A 6,000-nucleotide genomic window follows, 5' to 3' on the forward strand; every position below is an offset into this window, starting at 1 on the left:
GCGTGTTCTGTTTTGTTTTCTGCTTTCTGTTTGCTTCCCATCGACATGTCTGGTTTAGACAGTTCGTAACCCAGCTACACATGGACACACCAGATTCGCCATCCCCTAGAGAATTCATTTAGGCTGTGCTTGAATTTTTACTTGCAGGACTGCAGTTGCAAGTTGAAGATAATCCAGTCTGGCTAAAGAGAAGTTTCAGCCCATCTGTAACAGAATATATATACATATACATAAGCCTGACTGAGGAGTTTTGAAGTAAGAATGTGAAAAAAAGCAACTTCTTGTGGCTTTGTCAATCCATTGCAAATAAACACCTAATTTTTTTTCTTCAGTTGTATACTAGAACTGAGATAAAACAATCTGGTTTTCCAGCTCTATGTGGGTTCCTTAGGCTTTGAGTGTGAATACACAGGATTTGCACTCGACACATTTCAACATGTCGTTGGTGGGGTCTTGGTCCTACTATTCTTGATGAATGTACAGAGCTAATGATAAACGAAAAAACACTTTCCTGCTATCGTTGGTCAGCAGTTATTATCAGTCCTTAGAAAGACAGAGGACACAGCATCTTTGAATAGTAGCAATTGCTGGTTGATGACAACTTTAGAGTGTCACAGTTAATACAGATCTTTATGTTTGGATTCATGTCTATGGACACACATTATTTCTGTGTCACCTATTCAGATGGGACTCATCTGCCCTGTTTCAGCTGTGCGAGGATGACATGACTGTCCCAACTACTTTAAACATCTGCTTTAGGATAAGATGGACTGTTCTGTGAAGGTGCTTGCCTTTTCCACTAGTTACATGAGACCTAAAATTTGTGTCTTCACTTTAGATGGCTAAAATTAGGTAATGAGTCCTCCTTTCCCTGTAGGTACCTACCTATGCATTAGCACATGTGAATGCGTGAATGAATATCTACTTTACATAGTTTCACTTCTTTTCAAGTTTTGGAATGTGAAAAAGTTATAAAAAAATGAAAGAATATAATTTTCTTGTTTATTCCTGAACAAAGTACTGACACATTAATGCAGGATTTTTCAAAAGCTGCATTTTTAAAAGCAAAATGCTTACATCGCTTAAATTCCATTTCTAAATTTCCAAAATCTTGCTGAATTTTATGATAGAAGAAAAATACTGTGCTTTCTTATCACCAGCTAATGTTAATACCTCCCACATCTCCCCCATGACTGATGCACTGCACACATTCAAACGCTCTAAGCTCTGACAGTGCAATATCATGACAACATAGGATTCCTTGAGCGCTATGCATCAGATTAATTTAAACCGTGCTTTTGCTTTTATTATTATTTTGCAAGCTACTGAAGCTGCATATCCGACTTAGGTCCCAAATACCTCAGATAGGTGTACAGATCCCACAGCCTGGCAACGTTTATCATGACGCTGTTTTGAAGGAGGGCAATCTTGTATTATCCCCTTTTCACAGATATAAAAGTGGGGCTCTGATGGCTTATTTAAAACAACTGCCTTAGCAAAACTACCTGACTTCATAGCTCCCGAAGAGACAAAAGGTCCTCTAGATGATGATGCAGTAGCTTTTCTTCCTTAGGCAGAGGTAACTATTATGAATATCCCCTCTGAGAGAATGATGCCCTGTTTCTCAAACAATTTAGTTATCTGAATGCCACTAATCAAGGGTGCACATAATGTGCTTTGATGAACTGGACCTAAACAATTCGTTTATGATCGTTCCAACAACCTGTGCTTAAAAACATGTTTTCATATTAGTGTCACTGGCCATATAGTTGGCTATATTTCTTTTCAAGCTGAGAATTAGAACTATTATTTTCTTCCTGTTGGTTAAAGAGGTTCTATTCAGGTTTTTTTGTCATATTAATGGGACAGATTTTTAGGAATGAAAGGTCAACTGTTTGAATTGTCACTCAACTGAATTTGTCATTCTTTAAATCTGTCAAAAGCCAGTGTTCTACTTTGAAGAAATATTATGTCTAATTATAAAAGTCCAAGGTAATAATCTTTGAAAAAAAAAAAAAAATCCCTCATGATCTGAAGAAGTAGTTCAAACTTTCTGATTAGTTCTTTGTTTTTTTCAAAGAGTTGGTTTTATTAATATAATGAGGAAATATTCCTGAATGGGGTTATGTCCAATGACATCCTGCAAGGATTCATGCTAGACTGATATAAATTTTTTGTTGACACAAAGGTGACTGAATTAGTAAATTAGGAAAAGTCACATTATGCCTGAATAATTGTCTATGTGATGTAGTTAAATGGATGCAACAGGCCAGGACATGTTTTAATAAAGCCAAAAGAAAAATAATTGACATGCAAAATAGGAACGAAGGTCAGACCTAAAGAAGTGAGTCTGCAGACCACACAGCAAAACACTGGCAGGATGGTTTTGTTCACTTTGGTACTGGCAGCTCAGCTTTGATTACGGAAATAGTAACTTTTCACTGACCGAAGTCAAAGGCAGCATGCACTGTTGCCTGCCTGAACCTGCCTGTGCAGGCATCCCTGACCTTCTAGCACCTGCCTGTAGCCTCACACCGTGCTAAAGGAGGGGAAGAGGAGGAGTCGAGCATCTCCTGAGGCAGAGAAAGGGCAAAAACCCCAGTCACCAACTCCAGTAATATGCCTCTGAGAGCATGAGAGCAAAAACAGATATGCAAAATTAACAAGGTCTTCAGACTTTGGTCCCTTCTTTATCTGTAAGTGACACATAAGGAAGATAGCTTTCTTTCTATTCTTCTTTGATAAGCATATTAATAACCTCAGATTACCCAAACTGAGGTGGATATCACACAACCAATAGGTAGACATTTCACACGGTTTCGAGACAGACATATGTATGCCTCCGCATACACCTCCGACAGATTATAGCTTAAGCCTTTAGAGCAAGCTTACTTTGCTAATATTTAAGACAGGTACAGTGATAAATAGCTTCATGAATACAGAGAAATCTGTGGAAGCTATGAAGCTGCTGTCGGTAGAGGTAGATTGAGTAATAACTCTGTTCTGGGAAACAAGAGAAGGAAAGTGAGTGGTGATTTATTAACTCCAATGAACATATACTGTTTAACAAGTATAGCAAATGGAAGTGAATAATACATGAAAACTGCTAGGCCTGAAATTTAGTGCATAGAAAACTACAGATTAATTCCATAGTAGTGGAATAGTAAGTGAAGAAGCTAAAGAGTGACAGGTTATAATGGGTGGTGAGGATAGAAATGAACCTGATTACGAATGTCTAGATGTCACAGAGCCTTTGGCACAAGGAAAACTAGATTGACACTTGAAAACTGGGTAAAACTTTTCTGTGTAGCTAAGGGGCCTGTTATGCGTTACACTCATAGCATGTGGTGCTTAATTTATGGCTTTGTTCCACACTGAAAATGAGTCATAAGTGCTGCTTCAAGCTGTTTTGATTCTGATGACAACTCCGAAAATATAAAACAACCAGGAGCTCCCTACAGCAAGCTGTTTCCTGTCCAAATAACATGTCAACCTATCTAACTTCCAGGTTTTCTGGCCTGACAGACTTTTGTGGATTTTCTCAGGCCCTAACACCAAAATCTCACTTTTGAGGCTAACTTCAAAAATCTCAGCACTTCCAGAACTCAAGCTGTGCAAGGGACGTTGAGAAGAGCAAAATAAATGAGCGGTGATCTATGAAACTCTCCAGAAGATTCTGAGCTCTTGAGATCCAACATCACTGATGAGTTTAATTTACACTTTTTTTTTTCTCTACTGTATCTGCCTGCCTGAACCCTTTCATAAACAAGAAAGAGTAGCCTGGGTGGAAATGTTTGACTCTTCAAGTCTCAGAGAAGTGTGTGTATCACACTGAGAATCCCTGCAGGGTTTCCTCTGCTGTTCAAGTCTGGTTCCCCATTGAATATGGCTTTAATCAGTCATTAAACACAATTCATTCACAGAGTCATTGTGTCTGAAGCGAGCAGGGACTACTGGATCATTTGGTCTGACATCTTTATACTGTATGTCATTAAACTTCACCAATTTACTTAGCTACTGAGCCTAGTAAGTTGAATTTGTTTAAATTATACCATCTGAAAAGGTGGTTGGAAGATCTGAATGCAGAGATGTTAAGATGTAGTAATACACTCCACTGGTTAATTGTTGGCACTGTGTTCTGGATTTCCTATGCTAATGCTACCCAGCATTTTCTTTCCTGATCGTATAGAAATACTGTCATCAAATCACTTGCCTTTCCCATAGCTCCTGAGATAAAAAAAAAGTCTCCTTTTCCAGAGCTTCCTCTAGGATTCTGCAGTGGATTTAGTATCTTAATTTGTCAGTGCCAACATGCAGAACACAGCACAGTATTCCCAAATGTGATGATGATACCCCATTAAAAAAACTTTGTTAGGTTCCCACACTTTATCTGTTCTTATGTATGTTATTTATAGTTTCACATGTGTTGTCACAGAGGCATGAATTCACACCATTGTGGCAAAGATTTCATCCCAGTTCCATCTTGATTGGAATTAACCACATTTCTATCGATTCTAGCCATTGTTATACTTTCTGTTATTTTGTTTAGGATTGATAGGTTAGTTCCTTAAACAATTAGCATTTTTCAAGTCATCTGGAATTTTTATAGTATTCTAGTAATTGTTTAAAACTTACAGCGGTGGGTCAGAGATCGCATCAGATAAAACTTGGGTATGAGCCTGTACATTTTAAGGTATTTCCCCCCTAGTGAATGGTGTTTCATGTCTTCCTTGGTCATTAATGGACTGAGAGGTACTCAGAAAGGAAAATGGATATATGTAAGAAGTACTACTGATTTCTTTACAGTGTTATTCACAGTTTTTCTGCATCCAACTAGTAATTGGCCGAAATCAGTTCTGTTTTTTACTCCTGTTTGGTATGTTCATTTGTTACTTGTTGCAGAAAAAAACCCAACAACTTATTTTATGTTTTCCATGCTCAAAATCTTAAAATGATAAAATGAGACTTTTTAAAAAATTTAAATGTGCTATATATTCATAACATGCCATTTGTTATTGCCAGTGGTATTAATCTGACCTAACTACTTTTGTCCAAAATTGTGCTATTCAAAACAAAGGTAGTCATTCAAGGCTTCCTTATTAATTAATGGAGAGTAATATACAAGTCTGTAGAAGGAAATTAATTAGAGCTGTGGGAAGACCTGTATATTTCTTAAACAATCATTCACCAAACATAACCTGGGATATTTGGGTTTGGACTTAAAAATTATAGTATCTTCCCAAACTGTCTTCTAAAGTCAAGCTCTGTTGTGATTTATATGTGCATATAAATGTATCCCTTCCCCAGCACTTTACAGACATTTAAAACATGATCCTGGAAGCTTTACTGAGGACTGATTTTCCTCAGTGGAGCTCAGGGTATGAAAGTGGGAACACACAAGGCTTCTGCAGGCAGGACACTGTTTTGGATTTGAAGTTTTCACCAGAAAAGACTTTTTTCCAGCTTTTCTGATAGCAACAAAAAGATTGAAAATATAAATCACTTGTAAACAGATCCCAAGATTTCTCTGGTCTAAGAAAAAAACCAGCATATGCTAGAACCACAGAGGAAGCTTCAATCTTTTTTTCTAAGTTTAAACAAGTTCAAGAAAGGCTTGGGAAGGAGGTATCTGGACTTCTGCTTACTCCAGCCAAATGACTCCTCTGGCTACTTATGTATATTCTCCTTTCTCAGCCTTCCTTTTCTCATTTCTCTTCTCTTTAATAGAAAAGCTTTTAAAAAGTCCTTTACAGACCTCTGTCTACACAGGCACTGGACTGCTTGAATGGTTTCTAATCCTATAATTTTATGCATGCAGAGTGCCTCACGCGGTGGAACTTTTACTGCTTTGTAAGTGGTTCCATTTTAACTCTCTTACTCCTCCAGTTTAAGGTTACACTGTACTTGAAAACACCTTCTTAATTATACTTCAATAGCAACTTCATAGTTTTTTGTTCCTCTTTCAAGTGTTTGAAATGAGTGCATAACTACTCCCCGAGG

The sequence above is a fragment of the Aquila chrysaetos genome, chromosome 5 (assembly GCF_900496995.4).
Source record: "Aquila chrysaetos chrysaetos chromosome 5, bAquChr1.4, whole genome shotgun sequence".
Lineage (NCBI taxonomy): Eukaryota > Metazoa > Chordata > Aves > Accipitriformes > Accipitridae > Aquila > Aquila chrysaetos.